The sequence below is a fragment of the Lissotriton vulgaris genome, chromosome 3_1, assembly GCF_964263255.1.
Source record: "Lissotriton vulgaris chromosome 3_1, aLisVul1.2, whole genome shotgun sequence".
Classification (NCBI taxonomy): Eukaryota; Metazoa; Chordata; class Amphibia; order Caudata; family Salamandridae; genus Lissotriton; species Lissotriton vulgaris.
The window spans coordinates 1919346049-1919373110 of record NC_141689.1 but is presented as its reverse complement, the minus strand read 5'-3'; the positions used below and the strand labels follow the sequence as shown (position 1 = coordinate 1919373110).

General features: G+C 41.5%; 1 protein-coding gene across 2 annotated transcripts in view; it reads right to left on the bottom strand.

The window, feature by feature from the left end:
- Positions 1 to 27062, bottom strand: part of SMIM31 (small integral membrane protein 31) — a 249008-nt gene that overhangs the window by 58899 nt on the left and 163047 nt on the right. The window lies entirely within an intron of this gene.

The following is a 27062-nucleotide window of genomic DNA, read 5'->3' as shown; positions in this document are numbered from 1 at the left end:
TGACACTTTTATTTACCTGGGTGTAACGATGGGTAAGAGGATGAATTGGAAGCCTCAGATAGGTTTACTAGCCCTTAGGCACAATCCACTAGCAGGGGCCCTCTTAAGAGAGTACCGGCTGTCTTGCACTAAACCGGTAGGTCCAGCATTAGCCATATATAATGGGAAAATCAGGGCTTCCATAATTTATGGTGCAGAACTATGGGGCTTAGTTCTAGCCCAAAATGAATGTTTGAGATCCTTGACTGGCCTTCCCCAATCGTCTCCCCTCAAGCCTCTACTTTTAGACTTGGGATGCATTTCCATTGAGGAGGCAGCAGGATTTAGACCCCTAGCATATTGGAGACGGCTATGGACAACCCCTGAGTTAGTACCCTATGCCAAAGCAGTCAAGCATATCAGAGAGGCTGATATGTCCTCAAAAATTAACTGGCTGAAAAACATTAATGTCACACTATTTGACATGGGGCTTAGGCACTTGTGGGAGTACCCAGAAGGGAATCAGTTCCCATCAAAAAATGATTTTAAATCTCTATATAGGGACATAGTCTGCCTTAAGTCCATGTCACTGGTGGACAGCGCTTCCCTGACAGGCCTCTTTTTAGATCATAAGTACGAATATATGTTGGAGGCCTATTCGGATGTCATTATGAGTCCTGGTGACAGGAAACTGTATCACCAATTTAGAGTGAGCACCCTCCCCTTAAAAACTTTTACGGCAAGATGGGGCGATCGAGATACAAAATGCACTATGTGCACATCTCAGGAAGAGTCTATACTCCACGTATTATTTGTGTGCCCTGCATATAAGGGACCCCGCAAAAAATGGCTAAAGCTGATCTGTCTAAATATTGGCACAAGATCAAACCAAATAGCATTGCGAATTTTAAAGACAGATACAATTGAACCTGTGGTCATAGCTATGGCTAGATTTTTTTGCTGGACATGGGCCCTCAGAAGGAGTAGTTTGGTTGCCAATGTAGGCTCTATTTTGCAATAATGAAGTTAACATTACTATGATTGATGTTTTCCCTCTGATAGGTATTGTGGTCATATCCTTTTTGATATAGCTAATGAATGCAAATATTATTTATAATATACATATATTTTTTTAACATAATTATCTTTTAATAATAATTGTATTTTATAAAGTCTGTCACACTTGTTTTTATATGCATGTATTTTATATGTGTCTTTTATGATTGAAAAATATCGAATATAGACTAATTGATTCTATCAGCTCCAAGACTATACACTAAATGGCATCTTAAATCTATCAGCACTACCCGGAGCTAGACATATATAAAGAGCATATTAATACTTGAAAGATAAATTTTAATGACATTTTGTTCATGTAACATGATTTGTTTAATCATATGTTGTCACCGTTTAGAATATTAACATGCTTTGGGCTGTTTCTGTTGTTTTTGCATCAGGTATGCAGCATTCTTCACCTTATCTGTTTATAGTCCACATTTTTATTAATTTCCAATTCATAACTACTAACACTTCCTAATTTCATCACATTGTTTCCTATAAAATGCCGATTCAATAAAATCCCATCTGAGTATTACCTGGTCGCACTAAATGTCTATATTGTTTCTATCTTTTCTGAGTGTTCCAGTCCCTACATGGTACTACTTAGTTCCTACAGTTATTAAGTAGTAAGCCTTTTTATACCAATTTCACTAGCATGGCTTTAGAGGGATTTACTTTTACATTCAATCAATCGAACATATGAACTTAAAGATAGTTTCTCTATTTAGCCACATACCTGGCCCACCTACAAAAGGAAATACAACTAGTCAATCATGGCACACTGGGTAACTGCGACTGTAAGTTTCCACAGGGCAGCAAAGACCAACTACAAAAGCAGTGTCTGACCCTTGAGTAAACACAGTCACCGTTCCCTTTAAGGTGCTCGTGCGCGCGCACCTCTGTTAACGTCAGCGCACTGCCATGTGTGGAGCGTGCACACATCCAGGTGGTCGCGCCTCTGCTTTAAAAAAAGCGAGCGGCACGAAATGCAGGCAGCACTTTTTTTATGCGGAATACGGTAGCTGGAGCTTTGGGACTTGGGGGCATGTGGCTGTTGGTACAGCCGGGGCAGATTGTGGGCTTTTGTTTAAGTATTGATGTTAATCAGAGCCCCTTCACGGGCTGCGATTAACATCAATCCTTAAACAGAAGCCCACAATCTCCCCCGTGCCGCGCATTTCTAACATACTAGTCGAGCAAGTTTATAAACACTGCGTGTACTTCAGAAAGTACACGCCGTGTTTTTAAACTTGCTCTACTTTGTTAGTAATGAGCGGCTGCGAGAGCAATTGTGGGCTTTTGTTTAAGTTTTGATGTTAATCACAGCCCGCGAAGGGGCTCTGATTAATATCAATACTTAAACAAAAGCCCACAGTCTACCCCGCGCCGTGCATTACTAACATAACAGTAGAGCAAGTTTAAAGACACTGTGTACTTTCACACGCTGTGATTTTAAACTTGCTCTACTCTTATGTTAGTAATGTGCTGCTGCGAGAGCAATTGTGGGCTTCTTGTCACACAAAAAAACGGGACTGCCCACAGTACCTACATTCAAGGACACTTTGCATCATGCCTGGTTCCAGGATTTTTTATCTGGGCGGGCCATGGGTACGTTTGGGTGGGCCAGTGCAGGTTTACTTATGGCAATGTTACCAGTGAATAGATGGCTGAATGGCTTTAACTTTATGTTTAAAAAATATCACTTTTAACAAGTACTTCTCAGTGCGGTGCTATAATGTGAAGTATAAATGTCAAAGCATTCAAATGGTAAAGAAATAAAAAATTGAAGAGACATTTTCATATTTTACGTAATGTTTGTTGTATGATTAGCAAACACTTTTTGGGATTGGCTTGTGCACATGCTGTAGGAACAAAGCCAGACCATTTGTTCGGGTCCTCCTGGTAATTTTTTTGGCTCACCCAAATGCAGCTTGCCTCAGCCACGAGCTGGGATTGCCACCAGATGGCTTTTACCGGCATAACCAGTATTTTAATGTCTGTGCCAGTGCAAAAATAGTGAAAATCACCTAAAGCTGGTGTTTTTCTCCTCATCAGTTCATATATAAAATTGTAGGTATAAAGACAAAAGCAATGCACTTTGAAAAGATGTTCTAGACGTTCCTTGACCCCTGACTGAGAAGGAAAGTTAACTAAGTGAAAAAAAACATCACAACGTTCGACATTGTGCGTTCTCTACAGCATCTTCTGCTCTGACTGAATGGGACAAAGGTCATATTTGAGAGGGCCTGGCCCACCCGCTCCCCTTGCTAGAACAGGGCCTGCTTTGCATACCATTACACTCACTGCTGTGGGCTTGTAACTAGCTTGCGCATTCATGGGCCATTTCTCTCTCTCTTACTCTCTTTTTCTTCCTTCCTTTTCCAATTCCTGGTCCCCTCCTTCCCACACTCTCTTGACGCCCCCTGCCAAATTTCCAAGCACTTAATCCCAATAAAAAAAAGCATTGGCATAGCCAATCGGTCTCTCCTTTGGGACCTTAAAAGTGTTTAGCCACAGCTAGTGGCTTTGTTAATGTCTTTAAGTTCTGTAATAGAGCATTGTGGCTGCTGTGCAGCATTTTGAAATGTTATTATTAAAATGTGTTCTAAGCATTGTTGTTACTTTATATTTAACCAAGAAAACATTTTCATCTTCAGAGTTTGACCTAGGGCTAGAGAACGAAAGAGCCAATGAAGGAGAAACAGATGGAGAAAGTAGGGTTGAAAAATAACCTTCAAAACTGATATTTGAAATGTAGAGTGAAGGAAAAAAAGAGGCTCCTGGTGGAATCACCATTAAGGCAGCCTTGGTATTATATAAATCTGCCTTAACTGGCTCCCTAGAAAAACTCCATGTATTTATTTATAATAAACTAAGGACTGAACAGTACACACGCCCTCAACTGTGTAACAATCTGTGCAAATTCCAGGAAACAACAGTGACTGGCGCTTGTGGCCAGTCAGCAGGGAACGATGTTGGTGGTGTTGGAGGGTGGGTGTGCATTGAATGAGAGCGAGGTGTGCGTCTTGTGTGCGCTGATAAGCAGCGGGGGAGGAGTTGTGAAAAAGCAGCAATGAGGAAAGAGGGCTGTAGTTGCCTGGAAGTGCGGATGTCGCGGTGCAGGATTTCCGAGACAAGCATCAGCCTGCTATCAATTTAGTTCCGTCGCTCGCCCAACAGGGAAAGAAAAAAGGCTCAGATGCCTTATAACTTCCTGGCCGTATCACCCCAGGAACACTAGGAAACAAATGATCAAGGCGAGCTACTTTCAAGCAATGTGTCAGGTACGGGCTGAGCACACTTTACACGAAAACCCACAAATGATTTCAAATGGAAGATAAAACACCTACTTCCAACGTTTTTAGGATCAGAAAGAAACTCTTCCGGCAGACACACCAGGCTCCAAGTAAACTGATATTTTAGCGGCCATTCCTGAAAATTATTATCTTCTGTACTCAGATCGTGCGTCTGGTAAAAGTGGGGGTGGGGTGGCTGCCATTATTCACTGGAGATGTCAATTTTCTTTAATGCCCTCTCTGACGATAGATTACTTGGTCATGAAGACCATGTCTGTCTCTCCTCTTCTGGTTTATCGCCCTACCCAGTCCATGCCTGCTTTTTCTACCATAGTAGGGGAGATTCTCGCCAATAGTTAACAATTTGCGTATAGTGATCCTTGGCGACTTTAACTACTGGCCTGGCGATCCTTCGGAGGACTCTTATTCTAAAGAGTTTTCTGATTTACTTACTCACTTGAATCTAACACAATTGGTTAAGTCATCTACCCATAAGTCTGGCCATATTTTGGTCCAAATTTGGTCGACTAATTTGGATATTTCTCTACTTTCGGTGTCGCGTTCTAATCTAGGATCCTGATCGATACTGTGACCTTATGCCCCTATACGACCATAATCCATTTGTTCCCCTATATTGGCATAACCGATCAAATGCAATATTCAGAAACTTGTCTCTGGCCTCACACGATCAGAGCCACATTTCAGAATCACTTCCTCTGCAACTTCCATTGCAGCTCATTAGTGCAAATGACACAGCATAAGCCACTATCTAAGATTCCTAGATTACACTCCGAGTTCTTCAACAAGATAAAAACTCAGCAACCTGGGAAAGCCCCGCTTGCTATGTTTTGATTAGTAATAGAACTCTAATGAGCACTGAGAGACGATCACTTCCTAGTGACATCTTTATTGACGTCTTATGTCCAAAAACTTACGTCAAACAAGGCACCTTTCAGGTATAAATATTGCCAACGTTGCCTTAAGCAAACGCTGATGCAGCTGATCCTAACACGGCTGCTACTATCGCTACTGCTATCGCTGCTAACGAGCGAACTATGGTGTGGTGAACACAGGAGCTGAACAGCTGTCCCCTTCAGAGCCCAGCAGATGCAAGCTGCCCACGGACGCTGCCCCTCCTCCTCTTCCTCGACGCGCTGAGAGAGACGCAGTCTTTTCTCCTGCCGAGAAAATCCAGCTCTGGCGTTTCCAGCCCACTCTTGCGAGTGACTGGGATATCGAGTCCTGGAAGGAGATACAAGACCTCCAACATTCTATTCCAGAGGTATGGTGTTGACTAAAACCCTTAGAGAGAATTCTTGAAGCAAACCTTGGTAAAACCAACTTAACTTAAAACTACTTACTTACTCCCTCCCACGTATTAGGCTTAGGTCAGGTACACTGGGGTAGGCGTAGTTAGAAGCACCAGTTGAGTACGTTAGCTAATGTATATATGAATGTATATATGTTTTATTCATTTTAAACCATTGTATGGCTAAGAAACCATATCAATGCTTTTACAGTATTATTTCGCAATACTCATCTTACTGTACGCACTTTTTATAATAACTAGTCTTGCAATTGTGGCAATTCATTTCTCTTGTACGAGAAGAAAGACTGTTCAGTAAATAATAACCTTTTATTGAAAACGCCCGTCTCTCTATTCTCTGCATATTGGCTGAAAGTAATCTGCACAAAACTGACTGAGTAAAATAACTGTCTATTGTTTCACACGACTCTAGAGATTGACTCTTATCTGAGGAGCAAAGTTGTCATGTTTATGCAGATGTTGGAAAACTGAATCCCTTCTTGTCTGTACCAGGGAAGCTTATCACTTCCTATTCAGTCAAGAAAGTTTCGAGTGACCTCTGTGCTAGTTGGTAACAAACCCAATTAAGTTTAGCATAGTCAGTGGAGGCCTGGAAGATCCGCACTTCTACATCCATACTACTGTTTATGTTATTCCAATGCGCAGGGCCTATTGGGAAAATAGGAGCTACACTACATGGCGCCCAAACGTTTGGTAAGGCGATAAACTAACGCAAGACGTTAGAGTAACTCAGTCGTGCATTTTTCACACAGACCCCTTTCTCCCGTAAATACTCCAAGTGGGTGAAAGGTTAAAATCTGCCCGACCTTAGTAGGAAGAGATTCCTATGTAAAGCTCTGGTTTATTCAACGTTGAAGGATACAGTGTTCCAAAATATTGTGCACCTAATCTTTGTCTCCTTGGAGACCTGCTCTGCAAAACCTGCATTTATAAAATATCAGTAGAAAACAACGGAACTGATGCAGCAGTAAATGCGACTCAGCAGAGCCCGACGGGACTACTGAACCGGATGCAATAATCATCCTGGCACATTTAAGAAAATCTATAACGTTAAAACTTATAGAAAACGGACTGACCACACAAGGTGGCACAGTCGTCTTAGTGATAGATGCACACGAATATCGGCAGACAGAGGTATTCTATTCTTGGATAAAACACACGAGTTCCACTACTATATAGTAGGGGATCCACCGGAAGAGTACGCTCCTTTCGAGGAGATTGAAATTCCATTCAAATTCCAAGAGCACCTGCTCTGGTTTAAAGGCGCCCTAAAACATAATGATCATATTACCAGGCTCGGTCCTCTAGGTAGACCAGGAGCAACGTGGCCGGTTCTAGCCAGCTACACACCACATCCGGACATTGCAAAAATGTCAAAAGATGAGCTTTTAGCACAGCTAAAAACATTAATTAAAATACATAGGCAATTAGTCCAATATGTAATGCGGACTGCTACAGTCCAAACAGCTGTTAATATAACACAGCTGACCCCTCATCAGGGGAACACTAATAAAATTACACCACAGAACATACAATCATGTCTTGGTAAAACACCCATAAAACGGGAACAAATTCCCTTCTGGTTAGCAAAGAAAATTACTCAAATAGAGGCAGTATTTCCGAATACTACCCCTATTGAGAAACACAGAATCTTGACCATCTGCCTTCCAATGGAGGTCGCACCACACGTGGAGGACTGTGACACTTGGGGTACAGTCTTTGCTTCCATTTACACAAAAACACATGGTGTTCCGTCAATGGCGGTAATACCAGAAGTGCTAAAACAGATTCAAAATTAATACGGACCAGAACCTGCTTTAACTCTTAGTATGAAATTACTGAAAGACTTCAAGCAGGTCTCGGCTATATTACTAGCCAATATAAAAGGAGAAGCAGCATCTGTGGCGATCCGCCAGAAGTTGAAGGAAACAGATATAACAGATCAACCAATTGAGCTTGCCAGAATCATAGAAAAATGCTATGAAGAATTAGGTAGAGACAGCTTGGGTGGAAAACCAGTAAAGCCCCAACTGCTCGAAAATCCTGAAAAATTATTTATTAAAAATAATTCTAACACTCCTAAAAAGAGTATGGAAATAAACAATCCACTCCCAAGGAAAAAGTTTTCCAGTCCAGAGGAAGGTCTCCTCGACAGAGGGAAAGAACTCTGACTCGAGAACACCAGTCTCCCCAGAGGGAGCCCTCTGAGAAAATATATAACCTTAGAAATAGGGATAATTTGAAAAAGCCTGATAGATATCAAAGTATTGATACACGTCCCTCTCGATCTTTTTCGCAGAAATCGGAAAGAAGAGGACGGTCAGACCCAGGAGAGCACACCAAGTCCAAAGACAAGGAACCTGTAAAAGTAAAAGTAAAAAGTTACAATTTCCAAAAAAGAAGGTAGCTAGTATTAGAGTAATCGAACATGCCGAGAATACTGAGGACACAGTTGAAAAACGGGGAGTGGGCACAGACAATGTTAGACAGTGCAGCAGAAATCAGTATAGCTCGCAAGATCCTGATGAGTCATCTGGAGACAGTGGACACGAATGAATACATTCAGGTAGAAACTGCCGACACCAGAGTTAGCGAGCCCCATAAGATATACGAAATAACATTGCGTATAGAGGGTGATAAGACTAGGAAAATAAGGGGTATATTTTGGGATAAACTCTCAAAAGGCTATGATATTCTGTTAGCTGAAAAAGATTGGCCCCCAGAGTTTGTCAGGGAGTGCCCTCGTGGCGAAGAAATGATTATGCCTGCCTTCTCGAATCACATTCCGATTCACAAAAAATATACTTATGCAAGGAAATGGGCAGTAGCCCAGGCACCAGCATTATATAAAAATCATGTAGGATGGGATGAGGACTCTCCTCCTCACAAAATCCAGTTGAAAAGTCAACCGACTGCACAAAGGCAGTATCCCATTAAGCAAGAAGCTAAAAAACAAGTCAGGGAGATTTTAGATCAACTTGAATATCAGGGGGTGATTGAAACATGCACCTCTCAAATGAACAATCCTTTGTTTCCTGTCTCCAAACCAGACAATTCATATCGTCTAGTTTTGAACTACAGACACTTTAACGCCTGTTGCAAAACATTTGCAGTACAAAATTCGCATAGTGCTGCACTAATGAATAACATAGTTAGGAAAAAATACAAAACGACATTAGACATATCAAATGGTTTCTTTTGTCAAAACATTGCACCAGAAAGCAGATACTTGACCGCTTTCTCAGTAACGGGGTCTCAGAATAATTTCTGTAGGCTCCCACAGGGATTCAAGAACAGCCCAGGACTATTCTCAGCCAGAGTAACAGAGTTACTACAAATGTATGATGATGAGGCATTATCTTACGTAGATGATATCTATCTCACAGACGACAACTTGGAGACTCACTTGAAAAGAGTGAACACCATTATACTTGGGTTCGCAGCAGAGGGTTACAAATTCAACTTTAAAAAGTCTCGAATTGCCCATCTGATAGTATTATTTTCCGGATACGAATTATTAAGTGAAGGAAAAAGCCTAGCGGACAACTTCTTAGAGAAGTGCGCTGTACTCCAAGCTCCAAAAACGCTGAAGAACTTACAATCGATTCTAGGCTTCCTGAATTTCGGTAGAACTTACATTCTAAATTACGCAGAGAGGGTTAAACCTCTCTACGAACTAATTAAACCTGATTTTAAACCAATCACTTGGACTCAAAAACACACAGAAATGTTGAGATCACTGCAAACAGACATGTTAGCAAAAACAAAATTAGATACACGTGATAACACACGCAATCTTGTAATCTGAGTCATCCCAGGAAGATGCGGATTCACGTACCTGACCTCTAATGAGGGAGAAAAGGTACCAATAGCTTACAAATCTCACTTGTACACACAAGCGGAAAAAACATTCAGTCCAACAGAAAAAACTGTGAAAGCAGTAGAAACTGCATTAGCGAATGAACGAGAACTAGCACATGGTAGAAGGATCAATATCCTCACAGCGGAATCCGCCTTCGAGGCGCTATTCAGCCCAGTAAACCTGCCTACAGTGTCACTGGATCCGAAATGGATACAGTGTATAGATTCTCTTGGAGCGGAAGATGTGAAATACTATTTCGCCCCGCAATTCGAAAAACTGAATGATTTAGAATATGAAGAAGAATATCCTCCGCCAATCGAACTTCTGCCTCTCCCACAGTACGCCTGTATAATCTATACAGATAGATTTGTACAGCATTTCAACGTAGAGAACAAATCCTACGATGCAGCCTGTGCGATTGTTAAAGGTGGCTGGCTGTGCGGTAAACTCAGACCGAAAATAACAAAAACTGAATCAGTAAGAAACTGTTCGGCTCAGAGAGCTGAAATCAGATCTTTAAAGATGGCGCTTGAAAATGCAGAACGTGAATTCCCGACACTAATCGTGTGCGATTCTCATTTTTGCGTCAACTCTTACAATATTAAGTTGCAGAGCTGGATTGAAAACGATTACAAAGATGACACAGGTGCCACAAATAAGCATAAATTGCTTTGGAAACAAGTACCTCTTTTACAGAAAGAACTACAAAAGACTCACGTGATACACACTCTGAGTCATCAACGTGATGGCGTTCACGTTGCAGGGAATTCATTGGCTAATACAGCCACAGCGGAAGCAACTAAACCGGCTTCCGTAGCCACAAAAAAGCGTTCAGAAAAATACATAGACGGGGAAACCATGCTGGCAGTAAAAACGTCCGTAAAAGGCGACTGTGCAGCACTACCCGTGAACTATCCACTCAATTATGCATACGTAATTGATGCAAACTCCGTTCCTTTTGCTCGAATCCCTGGAGTGGGGGATAGGGTAATTCCAAACATGAACAGGAGAGGTTTCCTATTACAGGAAGCACATATGGGGTTGGGTCTGAGACACCAAACAATCAGGGACTCTCTGAGAGAATTGCAATCAGAGTAATGGTGGACGGAAATGAGTGAAGGAATTCATGACTTTGCAAAAAATTGTGAAGACTGCAACAGAGATCGCAGTGGAGAACCGGCCAGTGTAGTGTCAGAAACCCTAATAGAAAGCATAAGGCGATCTATTCGCGCAATCAAACAAGAGAAACGCGTCCCATTGTATATCATCAAGGCTAAACACACTTAAAAAATGTGGCCCCAGCGCTCGGCTGACGCCAGAACGGTTATAAAAGATCTGTGAGTCTTTATCGGCACATACGCAATTGCCATGTTCCATTCTGACCAGGGTCCTGCTTTTAGCTCTGGAGCTTATAAGGAGGCCATGGCCAGCATGGGAGTTGGATTGCGGTATTCTTGTCCGCCACACCCCGAAGGGAACAGTGTGGTAGAAAGAAAAAACTGGGACATAAAGCAATCTATAACAGCGAAGGTATTAGGTTCGGGTGCTGGGTGGGTCAAACATTTAATAAGTGTCCAGTTAAGCCTAAACAACTTGCCAAGAAATTCTCTAAAAAGGTTTCAGCCCATACGAACTATTGTTCGGAACTAGAATGCGAATTCAGGACTTAGATAGTCAGGTATCAGTGGTACAAGATAAGAAAACAGACTTTGACATCAAAGATCGTTTGGCTGTTTTACAGGACTTGAATGAAACAAGAAAATCTTTAAGCAACATAGAGTTAAAGCAACAGCCAGCTACCACTGACGAGGCACCACCAGACCCAGCAAGGCCTGTCTGGATTCCAAAGATTGGGGATCTAGTAAGAGAAAAAATAGCGGTGAAGAAGGAATTTGGGCCTTCTTACAGAAAAGCAGTACCTGTCTTAGCAGTCAACGGAACAAGATCAGTAGTACTACCGCCACTTGCTGGTAAAAAGGAGAACAGAGTTGTATCAATCGACCTAGTAAAACCACAAGCATGTGACCTATAATCAACAGTAGGCCCAGTGGACTCCCGAGAAACAACAGATACCCAAACTTGCAACAATCCAAGAGGTTCAAACTGAAAGACTAATCACATTCGATCAGCCTGCAGTGCACAGAAAAGGACTATGCAATAATGCCATGGAACTCGTGCCTCTTGAGACACAGATTGAAACAGTTCGTCAAGAAACACCAGTTTACAATGATGTGGCATCTGAATGTGCTACCGAAAGAAAAATTGAAAGAACAATCCCACCAATTGACAGAACTGCCTCTGGCTACTTCATCAACTTCGATAACTTTTCTGAGGATCAAAGCAACCCCGAAGTGATGCCAGAAACAAAAAAGACTTTTAAAGAAAAAGCAACAGAACTCTTTCAACAGATCAAAGAAGTATATCTGGATGCACCATTGTTTGAGCATTGGATTATTTCAGGGGTATTTATACTCCTACTATGCCTAATTTTAGTTTTAATTTTAGGAAGGTTTATCACAATTGAATGGACACAGCAAGTCAGAACATCAACTTAGTCCTCAAACCACACAGATCATCTCACGTAAAGAAAAGAGAACTGTCAACAGTAAATGTCACAGCCATTCCAATACCCGGTGGGGTAGTATGGGAGAAAACTGACTATGAAATATATGGTCCAGTCGAGATCCTGAAGTATCCTCATCAATTCCAGGTTTCCTTAAGTGACTTTGTAAAACCTAGTACATTCTCTGATGATTGGGACTTTGAAAGTATTAATAATATGATGTCTGATTTAGTAATGTCAGCTAGATTCACAGATCATGATTATTTACAAGGTTCGTCTAGTTATGAACAGATGTTCTGCTACACACACTATGGTGACCATTACTTGCATAAATCTGCACATACCCTGGCACAAAAGTATACCGCTTAGTGAACGTTTACAGTTTTCACCACTAAAAAATAAATTTTTGTTGCTGTCACTATAGCATGTGTGTGTATATGGTAATTTCCATGTTGACTTAATGTATCCTTTACCCAATCGTTCATACTGGCCAGTAGGTATGTATTCAAGGCAATTTTTAAATCGGAAAGTTGTTATCGGAATTGTGATAATCCCGTGTATTATCCATTCAATGACAGGACTTTCTGACATTGTCAAAGGTAATCTCTCAAATTTTTCGATGCTCAGGATTGTATAGTCTGCTCCTTTTTGTGCCAAGCTGATTTGTTTATCAGTAAGGTTAAAGATGGAAAACAATGACGTTGTGTTGATTACACGCCAAGGCACATAGCCTGAATGAAGATTTTGCAGTGTCCAGCCTAACTGTACAATAGAACGCAATTGCGACTGGCCATGCTGTAACATTATATGTAAATAACAAGGACCCCCTGTTCAAATACTGAATGCGTAATACAGGGAAATAAACAGTGTGTGAAAAGTTAAACATTTGATATTACAGTTAGGGAAACAACCGTATGTAAAGCACAACAAATAATTAAAAAGTACAACAACTAATTAAAAAGTACAAGGTTGAGTTTATTTCTAAATGTACATATTTGTATTAAAAAATAGGCTCAGTGCAAAATCATATGCACTAATTAATTATAAAAAAATTAACAGTCATACATAAAAAACTTGTATTAAACAAATTTACACCAATTTATACATAATAAAACAGTGGCGGAAAATGTATAACGTAGATTATAACTAAACTAGATTAAAACTCCGGCGAGCCTTTTTTAATGTATCTCTCGGGCTGACGATACAGCATAACGGACATTGTTTCAAGGTAAACGCGCCGCATTTTTAAGTTGGAATCTCTGCGTAGCACATACATTCTGGTGTAACGTATCTATGCAATTGCTAATATTGGGCAATATTCTATTGGTTTGTTCAACAGCGCAGCTATATATTTTCCAACGGCTGTGAGGAGCAGACTTAGATGGTGATTGAGGCTCCCACACGTTGATACAATTGCTCGCTCCTTACTTAGGGTAAGCGAACATATGTTAGACGTCAATGTAACAAAATAGGCACTGTTTATTTTATCCCATCTTCTCCTACATGGAAAATAATTAGATGTTTTTCCACGTTATCTTCCTTAGCGGTGTGGTTATCTTTCCCATCGGTTGTGAGGAGCCTGTGCATATCGTAATTGGAGCTCCCACAGGTTGATGTAACTGTCGGCCCCTCATCTTATTGGGGTAAGCGCACATGCAGTTATGTTGGTTTAACGTCGAGCTTGGCAATTAAGGAGAATATCTAAAATCTGAAGCCCTTTGATTTACATGACCATTTGTTTTCACATAAAGCATAAAAAGCACATGCTTGCTATATAACAATTATCAAGGTACTGTCCTCTATCAGGTGCACGGGCTTCTATTGTGTGAAGTGCATGATAAGGTTTGGTAAACATACTAAAACAAACCCACAATGTTAAGTTAAAACAACCACATTTGGAACTTGATTTTCTCGTTATGGGTTGCCAGAGAAGAATTGATAACTTGATGAAACAAAGATATAAGAATAAGCATAGGCCCTTTATGACAAGCCTCTTTATGACAAATCGTAGCTATAGGTTAATACTTGATCTTTTAAATTGACAGGTGGTTAGACTATTTTTACCAATACATGATCACGATGTTCCACCATAAGTCAAAGGAGAGCTTAATATAACTCTGTTTAAATCATATTGCTTTACCATAGGTTTTGCATGTCTTTCAGCTTAAACAGTAAGCCAGGTGAAGTATAAATTCCACCGAGAATAAAAGTGTTGAAATATCTACAAGAAAGGAACAGAGAACACTTATCCCGTGTTTCTCCTAGGTAAGACTTCAATGATAGTCTATAGATCCATACATGTTATATCATCAAAATAATTAGGAATATGCTGATGGGTACAGTTACCACATTGGATTTTCCACAGGATTCCTATTTCCCTGAATCCCCTATACCATCATTAGAACTAGTAATACTCTGATGGGTATAGTCACCCCATTAGATTTTCCATAGGAATCTAACTCCCCTGAATCTCCTATCCCAGATGCCTTTGGTACAAACATATAGTCACTGCTTAAATGTAAAAATCTTCATTGTAAATATTGTGTAGCTATATAGTTCAGCTGCATTCTATAGGGAGTTCTTGTTATGTAAGCACAGTTTAAATATGTACAATGAATTGTATGTTGGGAGTCAATTGATGTCCCTTTTATGTTTTTAATTTCTTCTGCATATGTCTTACAGATTGATTGTGGCTCCTGATGAAGGCGTTCTGTTAACGCCGAAACGCGCGTCGATGTTATACATTTTCCGCCACTGTTTTATTATGTATAAATTGGTGTAAATTTGTTTAATACAAGTTTTTTATGTATGACTGTTAATTTTTTTATAATTAATTAGTGCATATGATTTTGCACTGAGCCTATTTTTTAATACAAATATGTACATTTAGAAATAAACTCAACCTTGTACTTTTTAATTAGTTGTTGTACTTTTTAATTATTTGTTGTGCTTTACATACGGTTGTTTCCCTAACTGTAATATCAAATGTTTAACTTTTCACACACTGTTTATTTCCCTGTATTACGCATTCAGTATTTGAACAGGGGGTCCTTGTTATTTACATATAATGTTACAGCATGGCCAGTCGCAATTGCGTTCTATTGTACAGTTAGGCTGGACACTGCAAAATCTTCGTTCAGGCTATGTGCCTTGGCGTGTAATCAACACAACGTCATTGTTTTCCATCTTTAACCTTACTGATAAACAAATCAGCTTGGCACAAAAAGGAGCAGACTATACAATCCTGAGCATCGAAAAATTTGAGAGATTACCTTTGACAATGTCAGAAAGTCCTGTCATTGAATGGATAATACACGGGATTATCACAATTCCGATAACAACTTTCCGATTTAAAAATTGCCTTGAATACATACCTACTGGCCAGTATGAACGATTGGGTAAAGGATACATTAAGTCAACATGGAAATTACCATATACACACACATGCTATAGTGACAGCAACAAAAATTTATTTTTTAGTGGTGAAAACTGTAAACGTTCACTAAGCGGTATACTTTTGTGCCAGGGTATTAATTTACACGGAGCCTGTGAAGGAAATTCTAAAACCTTTCATGCCACTAACATGTCACACCTGCAACGCAGATAGAGCCTTTCTTTATGCAACTCGCAAATGGGAGTTACATTCTAATAACGGATCACAGCTGTTGTGGCCTTTTGCCAGGAAAAGCCTATCTCGTAATCGTAACATCCATGGTCAAATGCTGTATGCAAGCATTGTTCCCGAGCGACCCTGGAGACACTGAGACTCCCATTTGGCCTCGTTTGAATTTCTCTTCTATACGAATTGATACTTTAAGCAGAATGAAGTCTGTGCTTTTGCAGACAACAGTGCCCATCACGTCATCAAAAGAGACGTATGATCTTCTAGTTGCAAGAACGGCTACGGAGATTCATGACCTTTTATCAACAAATTGCCCCGTGCATTTCACAGAAATGCTTAGCCAACTCCTTAACATGTCTAGTGCCATGGGCATCCCAGGCATATTTAAGACGATTTTTACGGGACTGCTAACACCATTCAAAGCAATTCTGGGAATCATTCCTAATTTTGTACATTCAGTCTTTGGCGGCATACCCCTTATTTTGGGACTTGTAGCAGGGATTTTATTTTTGACCCTCCTGCTCCGATATGGCAAGCCAAAGCTCAGACATGACTCCTACAAGGATGGAAGAAACGATCCTAGCAATCTGCTACCGGGACAGAATAACTAGAGTCCTTGGATTGGCCAGGCTGAGAGATCTAAACATGACCTGGTCCTTTCATTCAGAACGATATGGCAATCCTGCATCTTACCTGTGCTTCGATGTATGCTATGCGGAGATGAGTGCGTGTTGGATATCTGTCTTGCACTTCCATCAGCAGTACCAATGGATATCGATACTTTGCTAAGTCCGATAACGGCTCACGCATTGTGTTGTCCCCAGCGGCTACCAATCCTGATGACGGCATTCGTTGAGACTCCTGTGCTACGACTAGGTGGTAACAGTGGAGCGAGAAATAAAAGCAACATCACCCAGGTACGACCTTCTGAGAGCATTGCTGATTCAGACTTTGATGATAGCAATCATTCTCACACCTGCCAAGTTACAGCACTATCGAACTTGGTCAAACTGTCACCTGATTTTGTAGACCAATTTTGTGAGAGCCTGTCTGATATGATGTTCTCCCCTGAACAGAAATAATAACTTTAGAGAAACATTCCGACACACAGCGTTCCCATGAACTCTGAATTTGGCCTTCAGTTTTGATCAACAAAAACTGCTGAAAAGCGTTGGAAGACTATTCCCCCGTTCCCCATGAAAAATAATTTTTTTTTTAATTGAACACTTTTTGAAAATATTTACCTTTTCTGGCACAAAAATTCTTTGCTTAAAGTAGACCTATTCATAAAGAACAGAAGCTTCTACTTCTATTTTTACAGAAATCTAGAGACATAATAACTTTACATCAGCCTCTAGCACATTTTACTGCAATGCATTTATATGTGATGAAATTATCTCGCCTTTCTTTTCTGTATTAAGAGATATTTCATGTGTAATTTTTTCGCAAAATCGTTCATTTATTACATATGCGATAATTTTGAATGATTTCTATGCTTAAAGACGTACAGTACATTCCATGTATTTCAAATACGCCATTTCAAATGCATATATGTATTTTGGGGTGGGTAATGTTACACATGCATCTTTTGCTATATAGTTTTAGTAAATTGATTGACATAAATTCATGGAGTGGGTGTTGTGTTTTAATCTAGGACCCTGATCAATACTGTGACCTTATGCCCCTATACGGCAATAATCCATTTGTTCCCCTATATTGGCATAACCAATCAAATGCAATATTCAGAAACTCGTCTCTGGCCTCACACGATCAGAGCCACATTTCAGAATCACTTCCTCTGCAACTTCCTTTGCAGCTCATTAGTGCAAATGACACAGCAGAAGCCACTATCTAAGATTCCTAGATTACACTCCGAGTTCTTCAACAAGATAAAAACTCAGCAACCTGGGAAAGCCCCGCTTGCTATGTTTTGATTAGTAATAGAACTGTAATGAGCACTGAGAGACAATCACTTCCTAGTGATATCTTTATTGACGTCTTATGTCCAAAAACTTACGTCAAACAAGGCACCTTTCAGGTATAAATATTACCAACGTTGCCTTAAGCAAACGCTGATGCAGCTGATCCTAACACGGCTGCTACTATCGCTACTGCTATCGCTGCTAACGAGCGAACGATGGTGTGGTGAACACAGGAGCTGAACAGCTGTCCCCTTCAGAGCCCAGCAGATGCAAGCTGCCCGCGGACGCTGCCCCTCCTCCTCTTCCTCGACGCGCTGCCGAGAAAATCCAGCTCTGGCGTTTCCAGCCCACTCTTGCAAGTGACTGGGATATCGAGTCCTGGAAGGAGATACAAGACCTACAACATTCTATTCCAGAGGTATGGTGTTGACTAAACCCTTAGAGAGAATTCTTGAAGCAAACCTTGGCAAAACCAACTTAACTTAAAACTACTTACTTACTCCCTCCCACGTATTAGGCTTAGGTCAGGTACACTGGGGTAGGCGTAGTTAGAAGCACCAGTTGAGTACGTTAGCTAATGTATATATGAATGTTTATATGTTTTATTCATTTTAAACCAATTGTATGGCTAAGAAAGCATATCAGTGCTTTTACAGTATTATTTCGCAATACTCATCTTACTGTACGCACTTTTTATAATAACTAGTCTTGCAATTGTGGCAATTCATTTCTCTTGTACGAGAAGAAAGACTGTTCAATAAATAATAACCTTTTATTGAAAACGCCCGTCTCTCTATTCTCTGCATATTGGTGAAAGTAATCTGCACAAAACTGACTGAGTAAAATAACTGTCTATTGTTTCACACGACTCTAGAGATTGACTCTTATCTGAGGAGCAAAGTTGTCATGTTTATGCGGTTGTTGGAAAACTGAATCCCTTCTTGTCTGTACCAGGGAAGCTGATCACTTCCTACTCAGTCAAGAAAGTTTCCCGTGACCTCTGAGCTAGTTGGTAACAAACCCAATTAAGTTTAGCATAGTCAGTGGAGGCCTGGAAGATCCGCACTTCTACGTCCATACTACTGTTTATGTTATTCCAATGCGCAGGGCCTATTGGGAAAATAGGAACTACACTACATCGGTTCTTCCCTGTTTGTGGTCTGATCATTTTTTGGTCTCTTTTTCTTTGTCTCTAAAACCCATGGCTAGTACTCCCTTACCATCTAATATTAAAGTGCGAAATTGGGGGCGAGTCAACATCAATTCCGTGTGTGCCTCACTCTCCTCCTCTAGTCTGATTAACAAGGATTGCTCAGATTTTTCCCTCCATGCCCAGGCTTTGGCTATTGATTCCTGTCTCACCTCATCCTGTGACGAGTTGGTCCCCTGGAGATCGATTCGACTTAAGCGTCCACATGATACTCAAAGATGGTTTTCTCCCTCTTTACAAGCTAAGAAACTTCAGCTCAGACAATCCAAGGAAATGTTTTCCATTCTAAACAGTCTGTCTTAACTTGAGCGAGTCACTGCTAAACCTCTCCCCTCTCAGGACCTCTGTGACTCTCTTCATGACTACTTTCTTACTAAAATTGCTACTATTAAATCTCATATTTTCTGCTTCCTTCCTTTTTGATCCTTCTTTACCTCCTTCCAGCACTCATTTCATCACGCATTTTTCATCCATTTTGACAGAGAACTTTCTCAGTTTGGTGAGTTCCACGAAATCTGGCTCTCCCACTGACAGTTGCCCCTCACACATTCTCCGGGAGATCTTCTCGGTTTGTACCGATCTACCTCTTGCCCTTCTTAACAAATCTCTAGCTTTGGGTGTCGTCCCTGATCTTTTCAAATCAGCTAAGATCGTTCCTGTTTTGAAAAAGGTGGGGGCTGACCCGTCTATCCCTTCTAATTTCCGCCTAATTTCCCTGCTTCCCTTCCTGGGCAAGGTGTTGGAGAGACATGTCACTCATTGCCTTAGTTCTTTCATTGAGGCCTCCAATTACTTGGACCCCTATCAGGCTGGGTTTCATCCTGCCCACTCTAGAGAATCAGTTATCCTCTCTCTCTTGGATGAACTGAGAGTGAGTGCTGATCCTGATCCACTTAGGCCCTTGACTTTTAGATCTATCTGCTGCCTTTGACACGGTCGACCATCATCTTTTGGTCGACCATGTCAAATGTGCTGGCATTTCGGGTGTGGCCTTGAGTTGGGTCGCTTCCTTTTTGGAGAACCGCCAACAGGCGGTACAGCTCTCCTCTTTTTCTTCCGCTTCCCGAGCGGTAACTTGTGGTGTTCCCCAAGGTTCTGCTCTCTCCCCTCTCCTTTTCAATCTTTACATCTTTCCTCGTCACCGGGAGGTCACAGTGTTTACTTACGCTGATGACCTTCAACTTATATTCACTTTTTCGTCTTCTCCTGATTCTATTTCCCATTTTCAGAACACCATGATTTTTATCAAGGACTGGATGAGCATGAACCATCTGAAGTTAAATCCCCATAAGACGCTCCGTCTAGCTCCTAGTCCTGTTCGGAGGCTCATCCAACCCCTGGTCTCCCAACTTCTGGCCTTCCTCTCTTGGACCAGCCACCTCTGCAGCTAAAGCTGTGAAAATTTTGGGCATACAGATCAGTGTTGACCTTTCAAGAGCACTCGCAGATTAGCATGATTGTCTCTTCCTGTTTTTTATGTCTCTGCACTATTCGTAGGGTATTCCCGTTTTTTTACCACTGATGCTCTTAAGTTTATCCTCCTTGCCCTTGTCATTTCTCAAGTCGATTATGCTAATTGTCTTTATATTGGCATCCCTGCTTATGAACTCGGCCGACTACAGCTTATTCAAAATCAGGCTGCGAGGCTGATTTACAGTCGGTCTAGATTCCATCATGCTCTTCCGCTGCTGAGGCAACTGCACTGGTTACCGGTTGCCCATAGATGCCAGTTTAAACTGGGGTGTCTTATTTTTAAATTATTGGTGGGCTTAGCTCCCTTGTATGTTGCATCCAGGCTCCTAATCTACACTCCTTCTAGAAATGTTCGGTCCTCTTCCAAGAACCTTTTAGCGGTTCCACGTTTTGTCAGGAAGAAACATGGGCGGTCGAGTTTTTCTTTTTTGGCCCCTCGATTTTGAACACTCTCCCTGACAACCTTCGATTCTCTCAATCATACCCTGAGTTCCGCAAAGGTTTGAAGACTTGGTTATTCATCAGAGCTTTTGAGGTCTAATTGTTGCCTAGTTCTGTGCCGGATTGCATTAGCGCCATGAAACCTTTTTGGTATACGTGCGCTCTACAAATTACCCCAACTTCAACCTAAAAATCCCGCGCAGCAGCTCATGCTAATAGAGGTGAAATGTTTTGGAAATTTGGAACACACGCACCTGAAAAAGGTAATTTTTCCTTGCGTAGGGTGTCTCAAAAGTACAATTTACAAATTAAAAACTGCCGTTCTTATTTTACACAGACTAACTCAGCATTAACATTCGTCGGATAAATGTAGAAGCTGGCTCCTGGATTCAAAGATATTTGAAACACTAACCGCCTAACCATCTCGCTTCTTTTATCGCAACACCACACAGTAGAAAGTGAAGCTCTGAGGCCCAACGATGTTGGTGCAAGGTACTACTGCATTTGTTGCTCGCCATCCTTTGCAGTCGGAACATCAGAGACCAAGTTCCAAATTAACAATGTACGAAGCAGCGACCACGCCAAGTGCCTGGCAGGACACTGAATGAAGGGCTAGTGAGGTGGGGGAGAGAGAGTGGTGCGCAATGCGTGCACTGCACTAATTAACAAGCAGCAGCTGTTTTGTTTACGTTTAAAAAAAATCTATACAGGCTGCATTCTCCAGCTCAGCGTTTGCGAAGTGAATGCACTCCATGTGATGAGCATTTCCACTTAAAGGAAGAGGGAGTGCTAAGTGATACAACTACATAAATGTTTTTTTTCTAATAACATACCAATAAAATGATTATTACAAAATGATGTTGCTAAACTAATCAGAAAGAGAGGGAGAGAGCTTGTTCTCCAAGGTGAAGGGCACACAGTCAGTAAAAAGAGCTCCATGTCCTAGCAAGAGTCCACGATGGTTTAGGTCAAATTCATTTTATCCCAAAAATATGATTCCAGCGTGCACGATTCCCGTGTGTAAGAATCAACCAATGTAATCCCATATTTAAGACTCCATCAATTATTTAAGTTCATTGAAACAAGTCAGAAACTGGAATGCCTATGCGAGGAGTGTGAAGCTCTAAACGAGTTGGCTGCGGATCACGAAATGTGCAAGCAAAGATAAGCAATGATATAATAACAGATGCAGATAACCTCCATTGTTGCCTACTGAGAGCAGAGCGACTAACAAAAACGCCATCTTTAAATTGTGTTTCTCATTGCCTTTACAGTAGCATTATGTTGAAAATACACTTTTACGCCTAGTTGGCTTAATATCCTAAGCACTTTTTCAGGGAAAAGGACTAACCCTGCCACTCTCACTATTTGTTTAAAATACACAAAATATTTCGGGTGAAAAGAGTAACTGACAGGATTTTAAAAAGTAAAAGCAGATGATTTGTTCTTGCTACAAAAACCGTTTCACCTGTATATGACACGGTTATGGTTGTTAAAGCTCAGAAGATGGAGGAAAAATATCAGATGCCTCTCAAAGATAGCCCCCCTGTTTTTGCACCTAGACAACACAGTTTCAGTTTTTATATAGTGTTGGTGGGGCCAACGGAGAGTAACCGTGCTGCTTCTGTTCTGGTCTCCTTTCGTTTTGTTGAAGTATTGTGCTTTTCTAAACCTGTAGTGTACTTGCCTGTGTAACCAATTCATGTCATGGCGTGTTTATCCAATTTGTAAACTGGCCTTAAGACCCTTAAAGTGGCGCTGTATGTATGCAAATGCACCATCTTTTCACTTTTTTAAGTAAACTTTTGGAGTGACATTTGGCGCTGCACACACACGGGGTCTGGTTCCTGGCACACATAGCCATGGTTGCAGCGCACAGAGACCCTCCAATGCCGCACACAGAGGGAAAAAATAAGAGGGAACATTGACAGTCACATAACTCCTGCAGGCAAAGTACAGATTACTTGGGGCGCACTCTGAATATCAAAAGCAGACTATCAATGTCACGGGTATTGAGGACAAAATATTGAAACTGAAATACTGATATATCGGTAAGTATAGATTTTCTGTACCTAGATCCACCTATAAGTACCTTGGTGTTATATATATCTTCAAGGTATGTAGAAATGAAGTTGGGAAGAGTAAATCTCTACATTCCTATATGCACTTACCATGCAATATTTTGTCTGTCAATATTCTGTCCATAATATTGTTGTTGGTTACTATTCTGGGGCTTGATATTTAGTAGTACAAATGATTAATTAAAGCTGATTTGTCTTTAATCTCTGACATATTTTCCATATCAAGACAACTACTTTGTACTTTTTCCAAATATTTTGGTTACTCTATCAAACTCCCTATTACTCTTGCCTGTCAGGAAAAAACACCGGGCAGCATTAATGGAGCATAGATCAGATTCTAAAGGCTTTAGATGAAGTTCCCACAGCTCCATTAGACCTTGACAGGAGAACGAAATTTGATCAATGACTTTGTTTCCTACTGTGGAAGTTTCTTTCAATAAAAGTAACAAAGAAAACATTGCTTAGTGGGTGAAGCAAACATTGTGCCCTCTTGGTATCAATCTGTCTCTCCACTGTATCTTCCATGTCAGCACTGCAGGCATAGAGGCACAGAGATCCCTGTTAGGTAAGTAGGGATCTCTACATTTTTTAGATGGTCCTTCAAAAGTCAGGCGAAATCCAGAATCTCCGCCGACCTGACAAAAGGACAGGCCACATGTCACATATTAAATAGACTCCATAAACAAGTCAAATCCTGGGAGATTGTTGCCTTTTTCTGCATTTCCCTGACAAGGCAGTACAGCAGATGGTAACAGGTGTTCCAGTAGAAAATGTCTACAGTATTTGAGGTGTACACCAGAAACATGTACTCTTGGAGTTTTAGGAAAACATCCTTAAAGAAAAGAACCCATAATCTTTTCAATCCAAATAACAGACTAACATGTCCACCACTCAAATTAAGTTCATATTTCACTATACTAATGCACAACTACTGTTTTTGGGTACCGGAGGAGCGTGCTACTAGCTGAAAAAGCACTTCGATGCCTCGTCAGGTGTAATAGGCGCTTTATAAATGTAATTACAGTTACAATCTATTAGGCGCTAAGGGACCTGTGTTAAATGCTTCCCGACTAAACGTGTGACTTTTGTCATTTTAATGGTCTTGCAACATTGGCTGAAACACAATTGAAAGCAAGGCCTTTCTTAAATTCCACCAGAAGAGAAACATAAATATATACCTTTTGACAATAGAGACCGAGTGAAAAAATATGGTCTTTATTAAGCCGTCCTGCAAGTTTTTAATTCAGAAAACTAATTTTTCCTAGCGAGCTCTATCTGACTGCCGATCCGACACTATGGGTCGCAGGAGCAAAGCCAGGGTTAGCAAGAAGCATGCCATGGGCCACAGCGGAGACCCCTGGCGACCCCTAAATGATGTCCATGGAAACAGATAAACGCTTCTGGACCATCTATTTCCTGCTCACTGGAAATCATGCATAAAGAAAAGAGGACGTTGGATTGGCAGGAAGTGGGACCAGCAAAGCTGAGCACCAGGTAGTATGAGCACTTCCAAACTAAACTAAACTAATCTAAGTTTAGCAAAACATTACACTAGACCCGTGGTACTCATAGTATGGCCCGCGGGCCACCAGCGGCCCAGCAGGACTTCCTTGGTGCCCCGAGGACTTTGCAGGTAATGTACCCATGGTCCCCCAGCTCTTCACTATTTATTCTGGTGCAATTTTGAAAACGTCCAGCCTTGGGAAACCCAATATTACCAGTGACAAAAGAGAGCTGAGAGAGAGTGTGGAGAGAGAGAGAGAGGAGAGAGAAAGTGTAGAGAGTGTAGAGAGAGAAAGAGGAGAATGAGAGAGACAGTGGAGAGAGAGTGGAGAGACAGAGGAGACTGGGAGAGACAGTGGAGAGAGATTGGAGAGAGAGAGGACAGAGACAGTGGAGAGAGAGTGGAGAGAGAGGAGATTGGGAGAGAGAGTGGATAGAGAGTGGAGAGAGAGACGAGAGAGACAGTGGAGAAAGAGTGGAGAGAGACAGTGGAGAGAGAGAGGAGAGAGACAGTGGAGAGAGAGTGGAGAGAGGAGAGCGAGAGAGGCAGTGGAGGGAGAGAGAGAGAGCTAGAGAGACAGTGAAGAGTGGAGAGAGATACTGACTGACTGAGACTGACTGAGAGAGAGAGAGAGAGACTGACTGACTGACTGAGAGAGAAACTAACAGAGAGAGAGAGAGACTGACTGAGAGAGACTGACTGAATGAGAGAGACTGACTGACTGAGAGACACTGACTGACAGAGAGAGAGAGACTGACTGACAGAGAGACAGAGACTGACTGACTGATAGAGACACTGACAGAGAGAGAGAGAGGCTGACTGATAGAGAGAGAGAGACTGACTGAGAGAGAGACTGACAGAGAGACTGCCTGAATGAGAGAGAGTGACTGACTCAGAGAGAGAGACTGACTCAGAGAGAGGTTTATTGACAGAGACTAACTGACAGAGAGAGAGACTGGCTGACAGAGAGAGACTTACAGAGCGAGAGAGAGACTTACTGACTGAGAGAGACTGACAGAGAGACTGACTGAATGAGAGACTGACTGAATGCGAGCGACTGACTGAATGCGAGCGACTGACTGAATGGGAGAGACTGACTGACTGAGAGACACTGACTGAGAGATAGAGACTGACTGACAGAGACTGGCTGACTGACAGAGAGACTGACTGAGTGAGAGAGACTGACTGAGACTGGCTGACAGAGAGAGACTGACTGAGAGAGAGACTGACAGAGAGACTGCCCGAATGAGAGAGACTGACTGACTCAGAGAGAGAAACTGACTCAGAGAGAGGTTTATTGACAGAGACTGACTGACAGAGAGAGAGGCTGACTGACTGAGAGAGAGACTTACAGAGCGAGAGAGAGACTTACTGACTGAGAGAGACTGACTAAGAGAGACTGACTGAATGAGAGACTGATTGAATGCGAGAGACTGACTGAATGGGAGAGACTGACTGACTTAGGGACACTGACTGAGAGATAGAGACTGACTGACAAAGACTGACTGACTGACAGAGAGACTGACTTACTGAATGAGAGACTGACTGACTCAGAGAGAGACTGACTGACTCAGAGAGAGAGACTGACTCAGAGAGAGGTTTATTGACAGAGACTGACAAACAGAGAGAGAGGCTGACTGACCGAGAGAGAGACTTACAGAGCGAGAGAGAGACTTACTGACTGAGAGAGACTGACTGAGAGATACTGACTGAGAGAGAGACTGACTGACTAAGACTGACAGAAAGATAGAGACTAACTGACTGAGAGAGACTGACTGAATGAGAGAGACTGACTGAATGATAGAGACTGACTGACTGACTGAGAGAGACTGGCTGACTAAGAGACACTGACTGACAGAGATACTGATGAGAGACTGACTGACTGAGAGAGAGACTGACTGACTGAGGGACTGACACAGAGAGAGAGCGAGACTGACTGAAAGAGACTGGCTGAATGATAGAGACTGACTGACTGACTGAGAGAGACTGACTGACTAAGAGACACTGACTGACAGAGAGAAAATGACTGACAGAAAGAAAGACTGGCTGGCAGAGAGAGAGAGAGTGACTGGCAGAGAGAGAGAGACACTCACTGACTCAAAGAGAGACACTTACTGACTCAAACAGAGAGAGAGAGACTGTGATGGAATTAGGGTCAAAGTGTGTATGAAGCTATGCAATGTCTCTTAAGATTGCTATTGTATGCTAATAAAAATGTATTATCAAATAATGCTCTTTGTATTTACTTCTGCTTTTGAAATACAGCATTGTCGCATTATCTAATGTTATGAAACAGGTTTGATTTTTATTTCCACTCTAGCCCTGTCCCCACTGACCCCGCTCCCCACCGACCCCACACCTACCGGTGCGTCCCTCGGCCACAAACCACACTGTAATGTTGGCCCCCGACAGAAAGTTTGTGAGTACCCATGCACTTGACTATACTAAACTTTTTATGGATGGAGACAAGCGTAATTAGAGCTTGACTTACTGTCGGTGAAACTTAAAATACTGTACTGGCATGGGAACCTTAACGTTACTATCCACTGATATTTACAACCTCTGAAAAAATTCTCAAATTCTATGGGGCAGATTTACAAACCCCTTGCGCCACTTTTGTGCCATTTTTAACACGGGAAAAGTGACGCAAAAGTGGCGCAAATGGCTTGTAAATTTGCCCCTATATGTTTTGCGTTTTGTGTTGCAAAGCAATTGACAGTATA